Source organism: Muntiacus reevesi, chromosome X, assembly GCF_963930625.1.
Source record: "Muntiacus reevesi chromosome X, mMunRee1.1, whole genome shotgun sequence".
In the NCBI taxonomy this organism is placed as follows: domain Eukaryota; kingdom Metazoa; phylum Chordata; class Mammalia; order Artiodactyla; family Cervidae; genus Muntiacus; species Muntiacus reevesi.
The window spans coordinates 59,610,929-59,636,762 of NC_089271.1; the positions used below are offsets into that span (position 1 = coordinate 59,610,929).

Below are 25,834 nucleotides of genomic sequence, written 5' to 3' on the forward strand. Positions count from 1 at the left end.
CTCACGGCCGAAGCTCTGGGCTGGGGGCGGGACTTGCGGATCCTGAAGCTCGGGAGTTGGACGCCGCGGGATATGAAGGGCACCCGCTGAGACCACAGAGCTGGAAACCAGGTGATCAGAGCCGAGCGGATCCTGCGGGAAGTCAGGGCTCGGCTGCACTGCCGCCCGCCGCCGGCTCCGCACTCCCGGTCTCCTCGCCGCCTCCCATCTCATCTGTCCTATCTCAACCCCGCGCCTGACTGGCAGCCCCCTCCCCCCGCCACCCCCGTTTCAGACCTTTCACCCCTGCAGTCCGCTTGCTTATAATTCCTAGCCATCTCTCGCTCTGTCCCTGGGTACACCATACTTTGATCTCTATAGTCGGTCTGGCTTCCTCCCTCCCCACCTCTCCTTGGGCGGGCATCCTACTCTCAGAAAGAGCAAAAACTGCCTACTATGGTTATTAACACATAGTAGGCAGTTTTAATAAACAGTATTTCCCGACTCCCTATTCCTCTAGCACTTTGTCGCTGCCTCTGGCATGGCATTTGCACCCTCCTGTATGTCTTCCTGTTCCACTATATGTATTTTTACCTCTTCATTCGAATGTCTGTCCATCCTATCCCATGTTTTGTCTCCATGTCTTACTACCGAACCCATAGCTCCCTACACACTCTATCACTCCAAGGGCACTTTCCTTCCCCACTCTGTCCCATAGTTGTGTGACACAGCCCAGTCACCCTGGCAGCACCTTTTTAGTCAACTAGAGAAGCCTAAAAGCTCCATCCCCATGGTCTTTTTCCACTCCAGAAAGTCTCCAAGAGTGCCTGGCACTTTGTCTTTTTTAAAACGGAAAAAATATATATATTTCTTTGAGCACTGAAAAAAACCTTTCAGGTTCTGCCCGTTCTTTGCCCCTGGTAATTTCCCCCCTTGCTCCCACTCAAATGCCACATAAGGAATAGCAAACCAGGTTTAGATTTGTCATGGAATGTGTGAATGCATTGAAGGATGGGGGCTGTGGAGATCCTCAGATCAGACCATCTTATTATGTGGGCACTGAAGACCAGAGAGGGCAAGATTCTCAGCCTAGTCACACAGTATCCTTGTGGTAGAAGCAGGGTAGAAGCCAGAGTTGCAGTGTCCTGGCCCCTGATCCAGGAGTCTTGGTGGCATTGGAACCCAGGAGAAGCTTTCCTGGTGTTTCTTGGGGGGGGGGGCTGCTTGATTCAGACACATCAGGTGTCCAACCTTGCTGTCTTTTCTTCTCTCCCTGTCCTTCAAGACCTCACCTGGCTGCCTGCCTGCCTGGGTTGAGCATTCTCCATCTAGGGATGCTGTTGCCTTCTGCACTGGCGTGGTAGTTCCAGGAATACAGGGACCCTTGTTGGGCCTATCTACCCTGTTCCCTACCCAAGCCCCTAAGGGTACCTGGATGCCCACCATGTTGACTGACAGGTTGTTGTGTATGTGTAGGGGAGCTCTGGCCCTGGCTTAGGGTCGAATCAGAACGTGTGTGTGTGTGTGTGTGTGTGTGTGTGTGTGTGTAGGGATACTGGGGAAGGGGGAGAGCTGTGCTTGCTGAAGGGCACACTGAGATGAAAACAGGAATCCAAAGCCAAAAATTCAAGCCATTGCTGAGTGACCTTGGAGCCACATCACACATCCCATGCCCTCTCTGATGCCATCCTGGGACCTCTGAGGGATATCCTTCAAGGGAAGGAGACAGGGTGGATAGCGGCCACACGTCTGGCACTGTCTGCCTGAGTTGAGATTACCAAACCCCAGAGACCCATAATCACGGGGTTGGTCTGGGCCAGGCTATGGGCAGGAACTGTAAAAGCTACTCTCTGTCCCCTTTCACCCCCTCGCCCCAGCAACTCTCCAACTTTGTGGCCTGCATCATGAGGTCAGGCTGTGGTGGGCTGATGGTGGAGACTGTGGGTGGAAAAGAAGAACCCCTCCTCCTTCATCTCCTACACACTCCCATAGTTTGTCTTGGGAGCTACTTCCCGGGAGGGACATGTGGAAGGGTCCTGGCAAGGGGGCAGGATCTTGAGCTTAGTTTAGAGGCTCTGGGTGTCCACTGCCGCAGGATGAGCTGAGGACAGCACTGGAGGCAGAGGCCGAGTCTCCAGTCCTCTGGGCCAGCTTGGCCTCAGCCCCTCCCTTGTTCTGAATTTCATCTCAGCCCCCCATTCTTTTTTCACACTTTCATCTGTTCTTTCTTGCCTGGCCCCCTGCTAATCCCTGCCCTCAGGACCCTCACACTCCACCATCTCTTCCTTTACAGAAGCTCCATGCATGTAATTTTCTGGGAGTCCTGCTCCCACAGGAACACACAGAGAGACTCACAGGAGTAGAGAATAATCTGAAAAGAAGGGACCATAGAAACCAGGACCCAATCCTGTTTTTTCAGATGAGGAAACTGAGCCTGGACAGGAAGGAGCAAGTTTGAGGACTGAAGCTAGATTGGACAGAGGTGGCTGTTGGGGAAGGTAGAGGGAGGTTCCTCTGACCTCAACTGCTTGTTTGTGTGCATGGGGAAGGTGCAGGGCAAGGTGACAGTCTCTAGCTGGAAGTGAGCTTTCTTTTGCTTATTTCCCTTCAGCACACTGTGACCTTCCTCTGAAGGACAGGAATGATGTGGGCCGTGGGGGCTGGGGGTGGACATCCTGCTCTGGGAGTGTGTGCCCAGTGTGAACCCACCTATTTTTTGTTGACCCAAGGCAGGCAGACCTCCCCAAGGGAACTGAGTGTGGGGGGGGGGGTATTGTGGGCCAGGGATGGGGGGCTTGCAACAGAAAACCTCTAGCTCCTTTGAGACAGCCCTGTAAAGCCAGACCAGAGTCCCAGCCTGGGTGTGAAATGGGTTCATTGCTAGGTCTGTTGTGTGCATGCTGCAGGCCTTCAAGCTGACACTTTTATCTGGTGTTTGGAGGCGTTGAGGGTTGGGATGGGGCAGGCTCTTGGATGTCTGGGGAAGAGCTGAGGACAGAGACTAAATGGGCCTGAACTTTCTGCCTCCAGTTGCCTAGTCCACATGTCCGGAGGCAGTCATGAGCTGCCCCAACACTCTCCGCCTCTGTGTCCTAGCTCAGAGAAGGCAAGTGACCCTTGAAACTCCCCTAGCCTGTGCTTGGCTCAGCCAGTGCTCAAGCTCCCCTTGCAGCCAGCCCAGGGGCCCCAGCCCAGCACAGAGCTCCCCCTTGCAGGGTGCTCTGGCATGTGGGGTGAGCATAGCCATGGTGGTCCCCTGGGTTGTGGGCTGACAGGGGGGTCTTTGTGCTCTTCCAAGGACATATCTCTCTGTCCCCCACCTCTACTTGGCAGTGCTCAGTGAGGTGCCTGTGTGCCCCTCACCTTTGGAAGCCACTCCCCCTACTACATTCCCACCTCCCTACATCTGGCCTTACTCCAGCTGCCCCTCTGAGTGCAAATCCCCCTGATGTGGCCATGGCTCCTCAGGAATTTTTTTAACAAGCTGTAACAATCCCACATTGTGGCAACCTGATCAAAAGCCCCCTTTCATGAAGCTGGGGGGCCCTAAACCTCCAGGGAGCAGGCCTTTACCCTCCCAGGCCTGACTGGTGGGCTTTCCATGAGGCCTGTTTGAATGTGTGTGTAAGTGTGAGTGCATGTGTCAAGGCACCCATGGTCATGTGCTGGATGGGGCTGGTCTAATTTATTTTTCCCTCACAGCTCCTCCTCCCCTTATTTTCTTCCCTACTGAGTTCCCTGGAATTATTTGCTGCTGCTCCTTTAGCTGCATGGGAAAGAGTAGTTGGAAGAGCTTTTTGGGTTCTTTCCTGATGTTACCCTAGACCATTCTGGAGTGGGACTATGGGTCTGATGGCAATAGCCCGAGGAATTCCCATCTGGACAGGGAGGGGTGTAGGGACTGTTGTTAATTTCTCAGATAGGCACTTATTGAGACACAAGTGTCTCAAAGTAAGACTCAGGGTAACAGCGTATGGAGTTTTTCTCTACCACTGTCTAGAAGGAAAGGGTTGATTGGCTCTGGCAAAAGCTTAGCTCTGCAACACCTTCAGTGCCATCCTGTCACCCTTTATAGTACTCACATCTGTTGTCTCAACTTTGCCCACTAGAGATTGTGCTCTCCACTCATTTTACAGATGAGGAAACTGATAGTTGAAGTGGCACAATGACTTTTCCTGGGTGACACAGACAGAAAGTCATAGATATTAACACCCAACTCTCCTACTTCCTGATCCAGGACTCACTCCACCATTGCTCAGTGCCTCTATCATCATATCTGACTTAGAAGCACATTCTAGGTTCCAGTCACTGTTCTAGGTAATTTAGTCTAGTGGATCTGCTTAGCAGCAATATAAGGTCAGGATTGTGATTATCGTCCACACTTAACAGATAAGGAGACTGAGGCACAGAAAGCTGGAAAGTAAATTTGCCCAAGGTACACAGCTAGTAAGTAGGAGAGTTGCATTTCTGTACCCAGGCTGTCTGACTCCAGAATCAACTGTCCTGCCTTTTGTACGACACAGTGGGCTATGGTAGTGATAGAATGAGGGCAGCCCCATGCCTCAGGCATAGAAACACATGCACGCACCCTGAGACATAGTCACCTGCCCTCAGTCTACCCTCACAAAGACCACACTTCTCTGCCTGATGGTTCAGCTGGCATCTAGGGCAGCAGCAGCACTATAGGACACACAGGAAATGGGGGCAGGGGTTATAGGAAAAGGGATGGCAAGAATCTGGAGGTTCCCATTATCTCCAGAGTCATTTAAGATGCTGCCCAGAAAGGGACCTGTGAAAAGATACCATGTTCTCATCTTCCAGGAACCGTTGCTGAATATCTGTTCATGCAAGACTCTGGCTTAGGTTGGGGATCTTGGGAAGCAAGGGATGCTGGTGATTGAAGGAGATGAGTTATCTTTGTTTTTCTGAAGAAACTGAACTTTCCTTGCTTTTCTGAATCTCATGGGAAAGAGATTTTTTTTAAGAAAAAGACCCACAGAAATAGCCTAGACATCTGCTTGGGCCATTTCAGAATGTCACAATGTGCATCGCAAATATTAGGATTGTAGTTTTTGTTGACTATTGTGTTCACTTATGACCAGAGGTTTTTATTTATTACCTAGTCTATGATAGGCATTGTGAAGCTCTTGTTCTAATTATTTATAGTAATTGCTCCTTCTGTAGTTTTTCTACTTTTTGTAGTTTTTCACTTCCTGTAGTTTTCCCTTTTGTAGTTTTCTGGTTTGATAACCTTTTCTTTCTTTCTTTCTTTTTTTTTTTAAAGAATTGGGTGTCTCAGAACCCACCGTATCTGATTCAGTTAATGTTCTTTTTGGTTGCCCCAACTAATCAGGGATCTCACCAAAGTTGTGGCATTCAGGCTTCATCCACACCCAAGACCCAAGAGGACATTGCTTGTCTTGAACAAAGTGCCAGCTGTGTGCAGTCTTGCCATTGAGAGGAACAGAGATGTACACACCTTGCGTCACCATTTCTCCCCTCATTCTCATCAGGACTGGCAGGGAAGGAAGGTGGAAGAATCCCAATTTGGCCTAGCATACTGAAGGCCAGGCAAAAGGGGGGCACCTGGGGCTAGGTCTAGCTCTGCCACTGCCTCAGGCGACTTTAAGAAAGTTGCAGTGCTAAAAAACATTAAATTTTGCTCTCCTCTGTGTTGCGTCTGGGCAACAAGTTGGATGCAGTCCTTGCTTTCTAAAAACTTCAGCTTCATTTCTCCCATTTGTTAGGTATGAAATCTCCCATCTATCAGGAGAAAATAACTAGTGTGCAGGTATTATTCCTGCCATGGATTTGTTGGGGAAACCTGAGTGAGTCATTTCTTCTTAGTTTCTATTTTGTAAATGTGGAGGATAGTGATTGGATGGCATGGGGTCTTGGGTAGTCCCATCCCTGGCTAATTGGAGTCCCTGATTCAACCATGAAATCAAAGTGTGAAATTGTATTGGACCCTTGTGAGGAAAGGCAAGAGAGAAATCAAAACTTTACAGTCTGTTCCTTACTGAATTTAAACAGACTTTCTGGTGGTACTTGTCACAAGTCTTGGGAGCCTTCTCATTTCATGATTAATGCATCTTCCCAACCCAGGGATCAAACCCATGTCTCCCGCATTGTGGGAGGATTCTTTACCGGCTGAGCCACAAGGGAAGCCCAAGAATACTGGAGTGGGTAGCCTATCCCTTCTCCAGCAGATCTTCCCGACCCAGGAATCGAACAGGGGTCTCCTGCATTGCAGGCAGATTCTTCACCAACTGAGCTATGAGGGATTTTTAACATGATTGATGCAGATACCCCAAGTTTTCCCTACATTTCTCTGCACAAATAGAGTTTGGACACGGGGCAGAGAGCTGGGAATCGTGGGGGAGCTGCAGAATACTGAGGCCTGAACAAGGTGGGAATGGCAACTTCCTTCTCAAATACCTAATGTTCTTTTTGGTTGCCCCAACTAATCAGGGATGTCACCAAAGTTGTGTGTTCCGAACTCCCTGTAAGTTATCCCTAGCAAACAACTGAACCTTCCCGAGCACATGGTCTAAGTATTTAAATCCCCCACACGAGTGCCAGACACAGAGCTCAATAGATATTAGTCTGAGCGCCAGTCACCCCGCTTCTTCACCCTTACTTGCTGGCCCAGGGTTTGTACCTTCCCTCAATGCCCCCCCGCCCTCCGCTCCCCCTGATCGGTGTGACCGGAGGTAGAGACAGCTGCCCGGGGATTGGAACAACTTGATGGCAGAGCCCCACCCACCACAATTTGGGCCGCTTTCTGGGGAGCTCGGTGGGCCGGACTGCGCCCTCATTGGTTGAAGGTCCCGTAGGTGGGCGGGGCGTCCCCGCCGCCGGACTCGCCGCTGCTCCGTCCCCACCTGCGCCGAGAGAGGCTCCGGGTTGACAACAGCTAAGCCGCAGCAGCTGCTCCTCTGGTTGGCACCGTTACCCGCGCCCGACCCCAGGCTCCGCGCGTGCCTCCCGCCCGCTGGCAGCAGCGTCGAGTCTCGAACCCAAAGCGACGGACGCGGCCTTCAGGTGGGAGTTAGGGCGACGGCTGGAGGAGGTCGGGGCCGGCGAGGCGCCGGGAGCGCCAAGGGCTCCCTCGCCTCGCCTCTCCAGCGCGCTCCGGCCCCGCTCTTAGCGGTTCGGCTGCGCAGCGTCCACAGGAGGCGCAAGAGGAACGAACCGAGCCACTTGCGTCCCCGGGATTTGAGGCCCGAGTCGCCGAAACTGGGGGACTCCCGGAGCCCGCCGGCCGCGATTCTCCCGAGAAAGCCCCGTGAGTCGGGTGGTGGAAGGCAGCTGTCCGCGCATTACCCCCGGGCCTGGTTGGAGCCCAGAGCCGCGGCTCTGGGGCTTCGGAGGCGGGCTGAAACTGAGCGGGGTGGCAGGGCTTGGGCTCTGTGGTCGAGTCATACCGCTTTTCCTCTCCTGTTCTCCTTCCTCTTCTGTTGAGCGCATTTCCAGGAAGCCCCTGGTTGGGAGGCCTGGGCTTTCCCTTCAGGCCACTGCCTTCCCTTCTGAGAAATGCCCGGACTTTCCTGATATTAAGACAGCGGTGGGGATCAAGCGAAATCTTTTGGATAAGTCGCGTCTTTCAGGGCTTCGTTACCCCATGAAGTCCAAGATGATTTTGGATTAGAGAGCCTGTGAGCCTTTTAGTGGAAGTTTTGGGGATTTCCCCATTTAGGTAGTATGAGGTTCTCTCCTCCATTTCTGTTCTCCCAAGACTTTTTAAAGTACTGAGTTACAACTCAGAAATCCAAAGTTCAGCCACTAATTCATGTGACCTTAGGCGAGTCATGCTACTTCTGTGGGCCAGTGTTTTCAACTGCATCTTGGTTAGTGGGCTGGATTTCAGTATATAAGGGGCCAGTCTCTTCCACCCTGACATCTGGTGACTTGCTGCGTGGGCCCAGACTCTTAAGCTGGCTGGTAAAGTGCTGTTTCTGAGATGCTTGGGGTGACAGGAGCTATGCAGATGGAGAACCTTGTCGTGATTATGCAGCTAAGCCAGCTGGAAAACTATTGGTGCTGGAAAAGGCAACCAAGACAGCAGCCAGACTGAAGGTGGAGAGTAGTGGGGCCAACCCTGAACCCTGGGCCCCAGAGGTTGGGCTGGAGGGCCCTGGCTTGTCGCCATCTCACTCAGAGCACCCATGTCGGGGGGCACTGGAGGAGACAGTGATGAATCATACCCAGGGCTATTTTCAAACCCTGACTCCTACTGTGGATCTGTTCCTGCCCCCACTCTAGGGGTTGATGTCCCCACCCATCGTCTGTCTTACTGCTCTCTGAATTTTCCCTTCACTTTCATTCTCCTGGAATAAAAGACAGTTCTTGTCTGGGGATGAGAGGAGGCAGCACAAGAGTGTAGAGAAGTAGAGGAGGTGGCATCTGCAGGTGCTTTCTGAGTGGTTGATAGAGTAACCCAGAAGAGTGTGATGGGAATGATGATTTGGGGGAGTGGGGGACTCTCACCCGAAGGCTATAGCTACCATATTGCTAGATATTCTGGGCTGGTCCTCATTTTCAGGATTTGACCTTTGTCCAATTATGTTCTGGATTTGAGATTTGGAATTTCTGTTCCTTAAAAGCCAGAAAGTCCCGAAAGGAGGAGAGGATGGAGTCTATAATGGGGATGCTGTGGCAGATGTCAAGGTTCAGCAGGTGACAGGTTTAACAAAGGCAGGGTGTGCCTCTACCTTCTTGGGGAAGGTGAGCCATGGGGTCTCTCACTAGAAGGAGGAGTTGTCTCTGGCTTGAATAGATTAAAGATAACTTTTTTCTTGGGCTCCCAGTTTGGGTAGGATCCAGTGCCATGGCCTTTGGGAGGCTGTTATCAGATAAAGTAAAGAGGGGATGTGAAAGATGCAAGGGCTTTAGGATGGGATGTGTGAACTCCTCCACCCTGCAACTGTTAACAGAGGAGTTGAGCACAGGGTTGGGCACATAGTTGTTGGTGTCAAGTGTTTATTGCAGCTTTGTTCATCTGTGACTTGGGGCCTTGGTTGATGTGTGTGTGTGAAGGGGGAACAGGTCCTAGTAAATTTGAGTGATTGGACAGGAGGCCCCAGTCTGGGCCCTTGTCACCAATCTGAAGTGCTGTGTGTGTTGAGCCTCCTCCTGCCCAGCCTTCCACTTTGGAACTTGCATGCCCCACTGTTGCTGTCCCTGTTTACCCCGACCTTGCTGGAACTGCAGAACTGGAGGTAAAGTTCCCCAGAACTCTAGCGTGGTGTCGGGCAAAGAACAGGGGACTGGGAGCAGGACACATGGAGGTTCTAATTCAGTCTGCTGTTCCATTTGATCTCTTAGATTAATGGTTTCTCCCTGCTTTTTCCACTTCAGTAGATTAACTGAGAAGATCCGTGGCTAAGTGCTTGGTAAACTACCAAGTGCTATATAAATTATTAGTCATTAAGTTCTTGGTACTAGTTCTTGTGAAGGACACAAAGTGTAACTCCCACCTTCCGGAAATCTGCCATTTAGTAGATGGGAGTTAGTGGCATGGATGATACATGACACACCAAGTCTTTACCTTGGTGAGGGCTTTTAAAAATTATCATGAAGAATTTCAAACATATATAAAAGTAGAGATGATTGATGGAGTAAAGTCCCATTAGCCACACATGGCCAATCCTTCCCTATTTATACTTCACTCTCTTGTTATTTTGGCATGAATCCCAGACACCTTATCAATTTATCTATAAATAGTCATATTACTTATATATGTATGAATGATAGAGATTCAAATGATAGACACTGCACCACTATCTCACCTGAAAACAGTTCCTTAATATCATCAAATATTCTAGCAGTTCATATTTCCCGTTGTTGAGGATGTTTTGCCCTGGGAAGACTGACCTGGGGAACAGTGAGTTTTGACTGATGGGAAGGTGACTGACAGAGGCAATGACATTTGAGCTGAACCTTGAAAGAGAGGCCTAGGAATGGTCTGAGTTGGAGGGATTATGGCACCCTAGCCCCCTTGTTTTAAAGTGCCTGCCGCTGTCTCTGAGGCTTCAGCTCTGGGGCTCGGGCTCCCAAGGTTGACTTGTGGATGCTTCTTGTGGAAAGTATGTGTGTGCCTTAGTTCTGTAGGGGTAAATGAGAGTTCTGACTTTCTTGCTGGCCTCCCCAGTTCCAGCGTCACCCAGGAGCTTGAGGTCGGCAGGCCTGGGAGAATTCTTGGGAGGCTTCTCTCCTTCTGGCCTTCCCCTGCCGCTGGCCCCCAAGGCCAGTTCCAGTTCAGAGCAAAACAGGATGCATTCAGGATGAGCGTCTTTCCCAGCTTGTCATCTAATCACCATGACCCAGCTTGGAGCTTCCTCTCTCATTCATGATAAAAACCCTCACTGTCTCGCTTTTCCCTCCCACCCCAGTAAGGGTGTGCTGACTTCCTCCATATCCGGGCCAGCCCTCCTCCACCCCCTTGTGTAACTGAGGGAGAGTTTCCCTCATCCACGCCTTGCTACCCCAGAGCCTCCTGCTCTTGGGCTGTCCTTGGGAAAGGAGTGGCTCCTTTCCAACAAACCCAGGGTCCTGCCACTGCGTGGTTAATGATTGAGCCACGTAATAACCACCTTGGAAAGTCACCTCTAGGGATGGCCATTAACTAACTCTTTGTCCGCCCCAGGCCTTAAAGGGACCCCATTTTGAGCCCTTACCTTCCCCCAAGCGGACATTAATGAACATTCAGGCATGAGAACTTCTGGGGCCAATTAAGCTTCTGCCCCGTGTTTTCACTCGGGGAAACAGAAATAGTCATTCACATTGCTTGAAGGATACATACGCATCTTGGATGGTATTATAGAGACAGGCAGGGAGTTGAATTAATAGGAATTCAGATGGACAGTGGGGTAAGGGTTTTTTTGTTTTTTGTTTGTTTGTTTGTTTGTTTTTAGGCATCAGAGTCATAGGGAGTAGGGGTGTTTCCAGGAGCAGTTGAATCCTTGATCTCAATTTGAAAGTCTAAAAGAGCAAGAAATGCCCACTCAAAGGGTTTGCCATTACTGGGGGTGGGGTGGGGCTGTGTGTGTCTGTTTTCAGTCCAGTTGTGGGTCCCTTCACACCAGACTGAAACATAAGACCTGAGGCCTCCATAGTGGAGGAGGAGGCATTCCTCAGAGAGCCTGTATCTTGACAAGCAGTGGGAATTGGGAAGGATCAAACTAGGACCCATGTCCAAAATAGATAGCTCTAGACCAGGGGTTCCCAACCTTTAGGCCACAGATCGGGAGCAGTCTGTGGCCTATTAGTAACTGGGTCACACAGCAGGAGGTGAGTGGTGGGTGAGCGAGCAAAGCTTCATCTGTCTTTACAGCTGCTCCCCATCACTCTCCCATCACCCCCAGATGGGCCTGTCTAGTTGCAGGAAAACAATCTCAGGGCTCTCACTGATTCTGTGTTATTATGGGTCATATAATTATTTCATTATATATCACAGTGTAATAATAATGGCAATAAGGTACACAATAAATGTAATGAACTTGAATCATCCTGAAACCAACCCCAACCCCCCACCCACCTGTGGAAAAATTGTCTTCCACAAAACTGGTCCCTGGTGCCAAAAAGGTTGGGGACCACTGCTCTAGACCACAAGTTTTCTGCAGTTTCAGTGAGACAGGAAGGAACCAACATTTAGCAAACCCCATGGGCCTGCGATAGGGTCAGGAAACCTGGCTTCTGGTTGTGCCTCTCTCTAGCTACCTCTCCATGAGTGACTTTAGAAAAGACAATTTGCTTTCTCTGGGCCTAGCTCGGGTTCATGGCATAGACTTGGTGGTCTCCCAGGCTTCCTTCTAGGCATGAAGCTATGCGTTCCCAGTCAAGAACGTTTTCTTATCCACAAAGCAAAGGTGAACTGGTTTCAAATTGTACTATGCCTAGTCACTAAATACTCGCAGCTGGCTGGTCAGTTAGGGTTGGCAGGGCCTTCAACTACCACAGCTTGGGTTTTCCTCGAGCATGGGTTTTTGTGCAGTTTGCTGTCTTGCCCCTCCTGATGCTTGCATCTGCCCCAGGTGGCCACCCTTGACCCATTCAGCCACAAGTTAATGAGTGACCTGCTCCCCGCTGTGTAGTACCAGCCCGCAGTGCTCCTGAGATCCCAGGTCTCTTGGGAACCGGCCAAGGGCCTAACCAGCTCTGGTCACCTTTATGCTTCTCCTGCCATACACTAGAGGTAGGAAGCAGACAGAGCTCAGGAAAGAAAGGCCTTTAGAGGGCACTGAGTCTAACTCTCCTTTAGTAGCTCGGGTTTTCCCCTCCAAGTATTCAAGCAGTTCCTGTCACCCATTTTCAATAAGCGGGAGCACAGTGTTTCAAGGCAGTTGCTTACATCCATGAAATCTCCAAAGTTTTTTTTCTGATGTTGAGCTGATCTCTGTCTCCCTATGGCTTTTATCCCTGGGTCCCAGCTCTGCCCCCTGGGACCACCTAGGCTATATCTGTTCTCTCTGATCTGTGGATGTCTGAGGACAGTACCTGAGTCCTTCTGTGTTTTCCCCAGGCCAAACATCCTCAGATCCTCCAAATGTTCCTCAGGGGACCTGGGACCAGTCTACTTTCCAGCCTCATTACTGGCCTTTGCACATTCTACCATTGGCTCTGGGGAGCCCCTCACTCACTTCTGTTTATTTGTACCCTCAACTTTTCCAGACTTCTCCATTACTTTTTCATGGTGACTCCAGCAGGTCAATTCTGAACCTCAGGAGTCCTGGGTCCAAACACCTCATACAATTCTCTCTGATTTGTTGGTCATTCTGGTCCAGCCAACTCCCATGACTGTGGTGCCCTGGGAGGATAGGGCCTTCTTCTCGGTGTCCCCACAGCTGAGGGCAAGCCTGAGGAGAGGAGGTGCTCACTGGGATGGGCTGATTGCATTGTACTGTGTGGGGACTGACCATATAGCCTGCTTTTCTGCCACTTGCTTTTGTCTCTTGAGCTGGTGGGGGGTGTGGGAAAGGGATATTTTAAGGAGCATCAAAGCTGGAAATGAGTCTGAGCCGTGCCCACAGTGGGGCCTAGAAGTGTGAATCAGATGGGGAGAAACGCCAGCTCAGCCACGCCTTTAGCAGTTGATGATGATGACAATGACGAGTCCTACCATTTCTTTAAAGTTTCCAAGGGACTTTCAGTTCCATGATCCCATTCTGTTCTCAGAGCAATCCAGTCAGATAGACCAAGTGATCCCTGCAGCAGGATCCTGGCTGATCCCCACCTGAGGCCCAGAGAGAGGAAGCGCTCAGCCTCCAGGGAGGGAGGATTTGGAACCCATGTCTTCTGACCCTCAGCCTTCCCTGTTTCCCCCAAACCACACCCGGCAGCCAAGGCAGCTGGGGCTGACTTGGCAGCTTCCCCACTGCAGAGGAACCTCTGCCCAGGCTGTAGTTCTGTTCCCATGGTAGAGGGAGGAACCTCTAGGGGAGGTGCCTGAGGATTTCCTGTCCTTTATCTGGGCTGGCCAAAGGCAGGCCTGTCTGAGGTGCGAAAGAGGCACTTGCAGCCAACTTTTCTGCTCCAGGCTGAAGTCAAGTCAGGCGGGCAGGGGCAGCAAGCTTGGGAAGCACCTTGCCCCAAACATCTGGTCTGAGCAGCCCCCACCTGAGTAGTGTCTTCTAAATGGGACAAACAGAGAGAGTCATGCGGGAAAGGGGCCAGAGTGGAGTTGAAGCAAAACACCCCCTGAAATCTACACATGATGCCTGGGGCAGGAGAGTGTCACTGTGAGGAGTGGGGACTCTGGTATAATGCAGCACTGGGTGACTTTAGGCAAATTCTGTAACCTCTGTGAGCTTCCATTTTGTCAGCTGTGAGATGGAGGTATGTACTTACCTCAGGGGCTGCTGAATATTAAATCCAATAGTATAAATAGCACTCCCACTGTTATTGTTGTTTAGTAGTACTTTCTTCTACCTTGTCACTGCTGTTTCTCACTGACTTGGAGACATGCTGTGCTCAAACCTGCCACCTCTCGGGCATAAGTCTGGACTTTTCTGTCATTTCAGGTTCTGCCTCTTCCTGGAAAGCTCTTCCTGACTGTGCCTGCCTCCAGGGCTCCCTTCCTCCAGGCTCCTTTAGTGACATTTATGACTCTGTAAGAGACACAGTAACAATGATAACACCAAGAACAATAGTGAATTCTCAATTCTTGACACGTTTGAATTTACTTAGCTCCCATGACAATTCAGTAAGGTGGATACTGCTATAATCATCCCCATATTAAGTAGGAAGAAACTGAGTCAGGCAGAGGTTAAAAGAAGAACTTCCCCAAGGTCACGCAGCTCGGGGGTGATGGAGCTGGGATCAGGACACAGGCAGTCTGAGTCCACCACCCACATCCTTAGCGACTGTGTCATACTTTCCCCTTCCCTTTCCCAGATGCCTGCCTGGGAGGCAAGAGCTAAATCTTGAGTCTCCCATCCCTGCCTGACTGCTCCCCACACCCACCAGCAATCACTGACTCCTGTACATACAGTCCCCAGGTCCTTGCATGTTCCAGACCCCCCAGGGTTGACAGATGGAGAGGAGAGCAAACACTGAGGGCTGAGTATCCATGCTCTAAAGCAGAGCTGCACTGAGGTGGGGGAGGGTGTGCAGGAGGGAGTGGGGATTGTTCTGATGGTGGCAGGCCTGCCTGATTAGCACTTTCTAGCTCTGAGGGTGGAGAGCAGGCTGCTAGGTGGCATCAGGAGAAGAGACATTTTAGTGAGCTATTTTCACAACCAGGTTGTATTATTTAGAATGTGTGGGTGATTAGGGGCAGGTAGATGGCTGGCTGGATTCACTTTTGTGAGCCCTCTAGCTGGCCTGGCACATGCTAAAATTGGGTATGTATGTGAGGGGCTTTTGTCTAGATGCTCTAGTCCTCCCTCCAGTGTTCCCACCTCAGGGCTCTCGGGTGCTGTGAGCTTCCTTCCCTCAGGTTGTACCAGCTGCCAGCTCCATTACTTTCAAGCTCATTCTGTTACTTGCCTCTAAATGAGCTCCGGGGGTGCTTCAAGGACCGTCAATCTTAGCCTCTGCCTCCCTGAGAAGGAAGGGCTTAGTACCAGCTCTGGCCAAGTTCTCTAGGAGAGTTCAATGTTTGTTCAGTTTTCAGACCTTGGTGCCTACCATAGGGCCCAGTGCAGAGTAGGTGCTCGGGTAATATTGGTTGAATAAATACACAACCAAGGGGGAGTGAATTTGGAGGGGAGAGCCCGGGGATGCTGATGTGAGAACAGATCAACAGGAGATCTGTGGGCATTTACTCAGTTTGCTGGTTTCATCTGTAGTCCAATAGAAGCTATTTGACCTTTCAAGGGAGCCTGGCGTGCTGTAGTCCATGGGGTCACAAAGAGTTGGACACGACTGAGCAACTGAACTGAACTGATGTTTCATAGCCTTAGGTTCCCCTTTTATGCAGCAGGCCTGCCTTGGACAGGGCTGTTGTGGAGACCAAAGAGATACAGGATGATCAGGTACTTCTCCACTACTGATAACTTACTTCAGGTTAACGGTCCATACTGCAGAAAAACTTGTATATGTTTTTTATGTCTATGGCCAAGATGATTTCTCCTGTTTAATGAGGATTCTAATGTAGTGGCTCTGACTCTGGAGCCAGACTGCCTCAGTGTGGATCTTGGACCACCACTTCTTCACTGATGACCTTGGGAAATTACTCTGTAGCTCTGGGCCTCAGTTTTCTCATTAATCATATAGAGATATTATCAGAGCACCAACCTCACAGGGTTGTTATGAAGGCTCAATAACATAAATCATATAAAAAGTACCTAATCTAATGCCTGGGACAATAATGATGACTTGTTGCCCTTTGGCTGCTATGATTATTATCTCATTTTATATTTGCAAATACCTCATGTTGTCAGTACTACGATTGTAATGCTATTTGACAGATTAGGACACTGTGGCATAGAGAAATAAAATCTTATCCAGTATGATCTATATAAAGTCCTTAGCTCAGGGTCTGGCACATAGTAAGTAAATATTAGTGTCTATCATGAATTATTCTTAATACACAACATAATTACATTCAGTATCATAAAAATTGTTATCAATAATGATCACAGCCAGAGCTGAGAAGTAGCAGAACTAGGACTAAAAGTCAGGTCTTCAGATCGCTAGCTTGTTACTCTTCCCACTCACCATACTGCAGAACCTGTATGCTCTGGAGTCCTAACATGGCCATCAGGCCACTCTTTGGGGTTTTCCTTCCCTTCACCTCACCATGGCCTGAGCATACCCATCATTACCCCTATCCCTACCTTCTCCTTTGTGCTCCTTGTCCCGGCCCTCCCTTTGGCCGCTACTGGGCTCCAAGGCAGGCTTGTGTCTGTTGGCTTCCAGAGGAGAGCAGACCTGGCCTGAGGAGGCTACTTCTCTCAGGCCCATTTCCTTTCTGTTAGAGACAATTTTCTCTGGATCTCAGGGTGGGGCCAAGCTCCTTCAAGGCGTTTCCTGCCCAGAAGTTTATATTTGGCCTCAGCAAGAGGAAAGGGAAGTTGGGTTTAGGAAAGGGGGTTGGGATGTAGAAGTGGTGGTACAGGGTCAAAACAGGTGAGCACCAACATTTTGCAGAACAGGAGAGGGAAGCAGGAGGTGGCGGATATCCCTTCTCTTAAGTAAGTTTGTGTGCTCACAGGAGCTTGGGATGGGAGAGCTAAGTGCTCCATGAGGCAGAATGCCTCCACCCTCATGCAGAGTTTATCTTCTATTCTCACACCTTTGGGCCTTGGTTCTTGAATGTATGGTTTCTGCCCTGGGGAGAAGTGGGCTGCCAGTCAGCCAGTCTGCTGAGTTGCAGATGCATGCTCAGTTCTGTGTCCTCACTGTGGAGATGCCAGAGGAGGGGGTGAAGTTGAAGGTCTGCACAATGTTTAGTTGGGAAACAGGACTTCCTATCTAGGTGTTGCCAGAACATGAAGTAGCCCACACCACATAGCACTGGGGAGACTGAGATACAAAGCACCCAGTTGCTGGAGCTCCAGTGGAATCGGGGACACAGTTATGTGCTGTCGAGAAGGTAATGGAAATATTCTGAGGGGCACTTAATTTAACTGGGTGGTAGGGGGTTGGTGAGAGATCAGGGAACAAAGTCTTCATGGGATAGGATGTCTGACCTCCATCGTGATAAATAATAGGAATTTGCAGCTTCAAGTCTGCCTGGGTCTTGAGTGTGGAGGTGGTAATCAGTCTGATGTCTGCCCCAGCTGTGGGCAATGGGGAGCCCATTAGGTTGCAGACTAGGAGAGTGGCCAGGTCAGAGCTGGGCTCTTGGGAGAAGAAGCTGGCAGGCTGACCAGTTGAAAGGAGAGCCTGGAGGCTGGGAACTTGCAGGGCTGAAATAATCCAGGCATGAGAACCTGGAGTACGATTGGGCATGGGAAATCGTGACTGTTGGATGGAAAAATGGATAGAAGTTGGTGGCTAAATACATGAGCAGAAAGAGGACAGACCAGCCTGACTGGGGGTTTAAGCCTTAATGTTTGGTGCCTTTGGAGGCTGGAAATCAGGAGAGCTGAATTGGAAGGGAAAGATGGGTTTATTCTTGGTCCCCATTGAGGGTTCTCTCTTGAGTCTCCCAGAAGAGAACATGCAAGAGGAGGCTCCCCTCTCTACTTATCACACATACTTCTGTTCTGGGTCTAGATTTTGGTGAGTGGCCATTGAAAGATAGGGAAACTGCCACTTAGACGGAGGTACTGGCTTGCCCAAGGTCATCCGACAGGTTCCTAGTGGAGCTAAGATCAGAATGTAGTTCTCCTGACTTTGGATCCAGTACTCTTTCCACCCATACCACAGTGGAGGGCAGTTCCATCTGCCCCCTACCAGTTAGGCTGGCATCTCTTGCCTCCAGGCTGGGAACTGGAAGTGATAGAGTAGCACGTGGATTATTAAAACACCTGTCTTTCCTTGTCTCCCGTGACCTTGTTAGAGCACCTGGGATGGGGTAGGGGACAGGATCCCCTGAGGGCAAGAAAGCTAATGGAGCCTCTGTGGCTGAGCAGGTGACAGCTTTGACCTTCACTTTCACAAGGAAGCCCTGTGCCAGGCAAAATGTCAGCTGTCTGCTTTGGCTCTGCTGCATCAAGTGCTTGCCTAGGAGACCACAGACTAGGCCGACTCTGAACCCGAATTCTCAAGCAGCCCCAGCAGGCCAGAAATCTGGGTTATCCACAGGGTCCTCATGGCCCTCCTTCGCTTAACGGCTTCTTACTGCAGCTTGGAGTACAGCTTTGTGTATGTGTGTGGAGACAGAGCACAGTTGGAAATTCCTTGTATCACTTCCATATTTATAAAAACTCCAAAAATAAGAACTGTCACCTCACCTGGCTGACCCTGAAAGGGTCCACAGTGTCCAGAGATAAGGGACCTACAGTGAACGTTGCATTCATTCTTCACCTCACTTCTCAGGACATCCCCAAGGTGGGTTGGGGCTGCCTGGAGGTGCTTGAGGCCTCCAGGTAAGGTGGAAGGAAGTTGTTGTTCCTGGTCTGTTACACTTCAGGTCTGGAGTCAAGCTTTCTTTTATTATGGGAAGTGTCCTGTGCATTGGAGGATGTTTAGTAGCATCCCTGGCCTCTAGTCAGTAGATATTAGCAGCATCCTTCCCCAGTTGTGATGACCAAAAATGTCTCCCAATATTGCCCAGGGTCTCCTATGGTGGTGATGGGTGGGGGGTTAAATTGTCTCTGGTTGAGAATTCCTGTGGCCCCATGGCCATGGCATGGACATGGAGTGTTAGAGAAGGATGGCCACACCTGTGAACTTGCCACTGGCCAGCAAGTAGATTTTGTGGCTTCATTTTGTTGCCACCCAGTCCCACAGTAGCTCTAGCTGAGACCAGGGCTCACATCCGAACAGGTGCAGCAGGGGCCCCAAGTTCTGCCCTGCCACCAGAGGCCAGTCAGTGTCTAGCACTATCAAGCTCAGTCGCTTGACATCAGCAGTCCTTGCTGTGGCACCCCTCCTGCGACGGTTGGCATGTGGGATAAGAGCTATTTTGGTCTCAATCTCTCTTTCCCCCTCCCCTGGAAGAATATAGTTAGAGTTGTGATTCCAGCTAAGAGCAGGAGAGACAACCAGTACACCTGACCTCCCAGTGGACAGAGCATGGTAGACCCCAGCATGTCTGCTGCAAGTTCAGGAGGGGAAATCTTGACAGTCACGGCATCCACGACAACTCTTGGTCTTGGCCCTTGTGAAGGCCCTTCTCCATCAGTCTCCCAGAGAGAGAGGTACATATCTGGGTGGTCACCTGTTGCAGCACCTTTGCCAGGGTCAGTGCAAATCCCATAGACCCCTTTGTGCAAATTCAAATGAAGTACTGCCTCGGAGCTGAGTGTACACACTTCTCGTGGTCAAGGCCCCTTAGTGTAATCTTATAGGAGAGTGGAAGGAGCAGGTCTCGAGCACTTGGGGTCAGCTGAGATCCAAGCCCTCTGCTGGAAGGTCAACACCTCCTCCTCAAGTGAGGTCCCTCTCTAGGAGTGGAGGTAGGCAGAAGAACTGAGAGGTGCATCAACCAAGAGAAATGATCTGAGAAGCTCTTTGCCAGGACTTGGCGTTCCCCAGGTGCAACAGCAAGACGAGTGGTCGGTGGCCCCTCTGCCTACCTTGGCGACCAGCTTGGCCTCACAGAGTCCACCCTGGAAACTTGAGTTGTCACATAGATACCTGGGAACTTGGGTTGTTACATAGACAGCAGCCTCCCAGGGCTTTCTTCACCCCTCTGAACAGTGGCTCTTTCCCCTAGGCTTACTGGAGGTGGGAGACACCATGCTGAAACAAACCTTGTTTTGGAGATACCCATCCTGCATTCACCCTAGAGAAGGAAATGGCAACCCACTCCAGTATTCTTGCCTGGAGAATTTCATGGACAAAGGAGCCTGGTGGCCTACAGTCTATGGGGTCACAAAGAGTCGGACATGAATGACTGACTATCACTCATCCTGCATTGAGGGCCACGGGGGAGATGCCCTTCCAAATAGGCAGCTAAGTAAGAGAAACGAAGTCAAGTTTGTTGAAAGCTGCCTCATGTAATAAGTCAACTAATTGAATAAATTGCCTTCACAGACACCCGCAGATGTCTATCACATGCATTCACATCACTGTTCATTGGCCCCAAAGAGAGCATGGGCCAGTGATGAGAACAGACCTGAGTGTAGCCTCTGGATAGAATCTTTCTGAACACCTATGCTGTGGCTTTTTACCAGGTTATGTCTGTTTTGGGCAGTGGTTCTCGATCCTGGGTATGCTTTTAAATCACCTGGAGAGCTCTCAAAAACAAAACAAAACTAACTCTATCCCCAGAGAGTTTGATTTAATTGGTCATGATTTAATTGGGCCTCAGGCACTGGCATTTTCAAGTTCTCCAGATTATAATGTGTAGCCCAAATCGAGAGGGGACTGCTCTGGTAGTAATAAGAACACTTTGATCTGGGCCTCTGTGACATCTACCCCTTTCTTGTCCTAGGCCCTGGATCTTGCCCAGTCCCAAGGCCTGAGCTGGATTTTGGGTTGGGAGGGAGCAGGCTGAACCAGGACTTGGGTAGCAGCTATCTCACAGCCCACAAGGTAACCAAAGGCATAAAGGGCTTGAGTTCTCCGACAGTGGTGTGAAGAGGGGCGACTGGCGAGTGAAGAGAGTGGCTGGATGAGACCTGAGCTCTGGCAGCTTAGTTGCTGATTGTCTTTTCTTCTCCTAGCTCACTTTCTCACTTCTTTATACCTAGGACACAATCTGAACTGAACTTTAAAAACACTGTGGATACAAAATTCAAGTTGTCTTAATAAAAGCAGCCCTCTCTGATGATAACTTTCATACAGCCTCTTTCAAAATCAGACAGAACTCAGTCAGATGCACACAGTAACCTCAGAGGTAGGCAGTAAAGTTGTTAGTCCCCAAATTGTAGATTTGGAAACCAAAGCTTAGAGAGTAAAGCAAGTTGCATATGATGATTTAGGCAGCAAGTGGGAGAGTCAGCTTGATTGGACAAAGCTTTTTCTCCAACTCAGTTATTATCTTTGGGTGTTATTGTATTTCCTCAGTGGGAAATAGTGCTACGTTTTTCCTGAGTACATAAACTCTTCCCTTGTTCATGTAGAGTTTCTCCAAAACAGAAGCCCTGCTTTTCTCTTCATTGTATCCTTCTCTGTATAGAAAAATGTGCCGTGCTAAGAGGATTCCTGGATGTGGCCTGTGGAAGTGTAGGTGTAGATACTGTCATTTACCCCGAGACAGTACACTGCTGCTCGGCTACTTCTTCTTTGTTATTCCCTCTGGGAGATCTGTGAACATGGCCCTGAGGGATGATTGACTCTGGAGCATTCTAGTATGTCCTCTCCCCCAACCCCTGAGGGGATCGGCTGGGCCTCTCCCCAGGGAATCTCTGCTTAAATCTTAGTGGAATCCAGCTTGTGTCATCCGGATGCTGTCCCTGACCTGTCTTGGCCAGCAAAATGGCCTGCAGAATGTAGTAGTTAAAACTGTTGGAATTTGCACATCTGGACACAGGCAGGACCAGGGGCCACAGACATTCCTCCATCACTCGTCTCAGCCTGCCCAGTGTCACTTTTCCTGCCAGGCACATAAGGCAATCCTTGGTCTGGGCTCCCTAGGCTCCAGCCCAGGGAGACTGGCTACTGGGGATGGGTGGTCACTCCTGGCCCCAGCCTGAACAGACTGGGATTGGTGGGAAGGACAAAGCAAAGCACCTTGGCTCAGCCCTTAATCACTAAGACAAAAGTCCCTGACCACTCCATCTGGGGGGGAGCCTCAGGGTCCCTCAAGCCTCTGTGAGTTGGTCTATTGTCAGGAGCCCATGTTCCTGACATCCTGCCTGGTAATAAGCCATTACATTCTCTAGGTTCCTGCCAGGAGGTGCTGCTGGGGATTCATTCAGACCCTGCTTCTAACTCCTTGGCTGCTTTGTCTTTTGGAATTATTGTGGCCTCTTTGATAATTCTGCCTCCTAATCTCACTTCCTTGCGCCATTTAGTTCCAATTCTGACAGAGATATATATGCAGCCACTATCCAGGCCCAGAAAAGAATACTAGTTGGGTCTTTTTCTCCCATTTTCTCTTTTTCCTTGGGACCCTTCTGTCAGTGTTGGGTAGGAACTCTCTGCTGAATACTCGGTACAATGTGCCAGTGATTTTTATCCCTGGTATTTTATTTAATGTTCTCAGTAGCTATTAGAGGTGGATTCTATTTTTGTCATTTTACAGAAAAGAATACTGAGTCATAGAGAGGTTAAACAACTTGGCCAAAGTTAGAGAATTGGCTAGTCAGACTGCTTAGTCAGAGAGCAAGTGACTGACCAGGATTTGAACTCAGACTTGTCACTCCACTAGATCAGAAGGGCAGAAAAAAATTTGGGGACCTGGAGTTGGTTCCTTTGAATCTAAGCCCTTTGTTTATGTGGCATCTGAAGGCAGGTGCCATAATGCAATGGAAAGAGCACAGGACATGGAATTAAAAGATGGTAGTAATTTCGGTTGTGACACTTAATTCTGTGTGATTTGGTAAAGTCCCTTGGGCCATTTCCAGTATGTCCAAATTGTAGCTTTTAAAAAGTACTAATTTGGAGAGTCTTAAGATGATGCTATGAAAGTGCTGCACTCAATATGCCAGCAAATTTGGAAAACTCAGCAGTGGCCACGGGGCTGGAAAAGGTCCGTTTTCATTCCAATCCCTAAGAAAGGCAATGCCAAAGAATGCTCAAACTTCTGCACAATTGCACTCATCTCACACGCTAGTAAAGTAATGCTCAAAATTCTCCAAGCCAGGCTTCAGCAATACATGAACTGAGAACTTCCAGGTGTTCAAGCTGGTTTCAGAAAAGGCAGAGGAACCAGAGATCAAATTGCCAACATCTGCTGGATCATGAAAAATGCAAGAGAGTTCCAGAAAAACATCTATTTCTGCTTTATTGACTATGCCAAAGCCTTCGACTGTGTGGATCACAATAAACTGTGGAAAATTCTGAAGGAGATGGGAATACCAGACCACCTGACCTGCCTCTTGAGAAACCTGTATGCAGGTCAGGAAGCAACAGTTAGAACTGGACATGAAAAAACAGACTAGTTCCAAATAGGAAAAGGAGTACGTCAAGGCTGTATATTGTCACCCTGCTTATTTAACTTATATGCTGAGTACATCATGAGAAACGCTGGGCTGGATGAAGCACAAGCTGGAATCAATATTGCCAGAAGAAATATCAATAACCTCAGATATGCAAATGACACCACCCTTATGGCAGAAAGTGAAGAGGAACTAAAAAGCCTCTTGATGAAAGTGAAAGAGGAGAGTGAAAAAGTTGGCTTAAAGCTCAACATTCAGAAAACTAAGATCATGGCATCTGGTCCCATCACCTCATGGGAAATAGATGGGGAGACAGTGGAAACAGTGTCAGACTTTATTTTTCTGGTCTCCAAAATCACTGCAGATGGTGACTGCAGCCATGAAATTAAAAGATGCTTACTCCTTGGAAGGAAAGTTATGACCAACCTAGACAGCATATTAAAAAGCAGAGACATTACTTTGCCAACAAAGGTCTGTCTGGTCAAGACTATGGTTTTTCCAGTGGTCATGTATGGATGTGAGAGTTGGACTATGAAGAAAGCTGAGCGCCGAAAAATTGATGCTTTTAAACTGTGGTGTTGGCGAAGACTCTTGAGAGTCCCTTGGACTACAAGGAGATCCAACCAGTCTATCCTGAAGGAGATAAGTCCTGGGTGTTCATTGGAAGGACTGATGCTGAAGCTGAAACTCCAATACTTTGGCCACCTCATGCGAAGAGTTGACTCATTGGAAAAGACCCTGATGCTGGGAGGGATTGGGGGCAGGAGGAGAAGGGGACGACAGAGGATGAGATGGCTGGATGGCACCACCGACTTGATGGGCATGAGTTTGAGTAAACTCTGGGAGTTTGTGATGGACAGGGAGGCCTGGTGTGCTGGGATTCATGGGGTCACAAAGAGTCAGACACGACTGAGCGACTGAACTGAACTGAACCTCAGATCAATTAAATTGGCCTCTGGGGGTGGGGCTCCCAGGGATTGGTATTTTTACAAAGCTTCCTAGTTGATTCTAATGTGCATCCAAGGGTGAAAATCCCTGAGCTAGGTGATTTGTGCCAGTGCTTCCCAAACTCTAATGTGCATGCAGATCACCCAAGGACAGACTTAAATGTAGATTCTCTTTCAGAAAGTCTGGGATTCTGCCTTTCTAACAAGTTCCAAGGTGAAGCCAGTGCTGCTAGTCCAATGATCACACTTTGAATAGCAGGAAGCTAGAGGGTTCTAAGGGCTTCCTTGGTAACTCAGCTGGTAAAGAATCTGCCTGCAATGCAGGAGACCCTGGTTTGATTCCTGAGTCAGGAAGATCCTCTGGAGAAGGGCTAGGCTACCCACTCCAGTATTCTTGGGCTTCCCAATGCGGGAGACCTGGGTTCAATCCCAGGGTTGGGAATATCCCCAGGAAGATGGCAACCCACTCCAGTATTCTTGCCTGGAGAATCCCCATGTACAGAGGAGCCTGGCGGGCTACGGTTCATGGGATCGCAAAGAGTCGGATGAGACTGAGCGACTAAGCACAGCACAGCACAGAGGGCTCTACGTACGAATGAAGAGTCTTGGCACCCACCTGAGTGAGCTGGTTCCCTTCCCACCAACCCTGGCCAGGGCTACTGCCAAGCATTAGGGGAGTGGGCAGCCTTCCCCTCTCCCATGGGCCCTTGTGACTCAGGTGAAAGGTGCAGATGTGTACGATCAGGACTTCATTCCTGCCGTCTTCCACCTCCTCCAGGCTCAGGAAGGGCATCCTGATGCATCTTCCTCTGCCGCCTCCTTCTTGTTCTGCCTCTAGCCATGAGTGACCAGGGGCTACAGTGGTCTTCGAGTGTGTGTTCCTGACATGCAGACCTGACCCTGAAGGGTGGTCCCCCTGCCTGGGGTGTCTTTTTCCCCAGGGGCTGGTAGGAGCAAGAGACAGGGAAGTGGCTGTGGCAACTGACTCAGTTGTCCTATCAGCAAAACCGTGTCCGTCAAATGCAGCCTGGGCTGGAGTGAAGTTCCTTAGAGCTGTTCTCACTGTGTCCCCAGATCACCACTGACCTAGACATCCAGATCCTTTTCTGGTCTTGCATTGCCCCCTGCCAGAGGGGCTGAGGTACTGCTAGCTGGGCTCTGTGGGAGCAAACACTTTCCAGTACCTCTCAGAGGTCCTCGTGATTCTTAGATCTCTGTCGTAGGTTAGAAGGTTATGGTGATGTAAAACACGTGTGCACACAGACGCAGGTGTGGGTACAGACTGAGGCACCTGAGGGGGAGTGTATCCAGGTGCATGGTCCCACACTGATTTGTGTGGATCACGGACATGAGCAAACTTGGCTACGGTTACTTGCGGAGACAGATACTGGGATGGCAGCAGCCAATGCACACGCTTTCAGAAATGCAGAGTGTTCATCCCCACCCCTTCCCTGTTGGCCCATTAAGCCCTCAGGGGCTCCAGAAGCCACAGAGCCTTTTCTTCTCTGCGACAACTCCTCATTAGTGACCCTTGGGGACCCTATCTTTTTTCAACCAACTTCCACCTTCCCACATTCTTCCTTCCCTTGTCTACCCACCTAGCATCTCTGAAATATGTTTGTGTCCTTTACCTTATGATTCCTGGCTGCCAGAATCTCATCTTGGATTTCCCTGTGGAAGAGCACTGGCGAGAGAGCTCTTCCTATCTTGGAAAATCCCCGCCAGTCTCCTTGGAGGCTCCTGGTTATAGTTTCTAAGGAAGTGGAAGAAATGTGGGGGCAGGACTCCATGGGCCAAACAGCTCTG

The 25,834-nt window shown here is 49.8% G+C and overlaps 1 protein-coding gene across 4 annotated transcripts in view; it reads left to right on the forward strand.

Moving 5' to 3' along the window:
• Positions 1-25,834, forward strand: part of STARD8 (StAR related lipid transfer domain containing 8) — a 77,804-nt gene that overhangs the window by 37,652 nt on the left and 14,318 nt on the right. For 2 of the 4 annotated variants that reach the window (XM_065915575.1, XM_065915576.1), the window contains exon 1: positions 6,878-7,023. The exons of 1 other annotated variant lie outside the window; for it this stretch is intronic. The gene's annotated coding sequence lies outside the window, so the exon portion shown is untranslated. Of the gene's footprint in view, positions 1-6,877; positions 7,024-7,043; positions 7,268-25,834 lie in introns of those variants that run through there. One more of the 4 variants, XM_065915577.1, reaches the window with a different exon arrangement.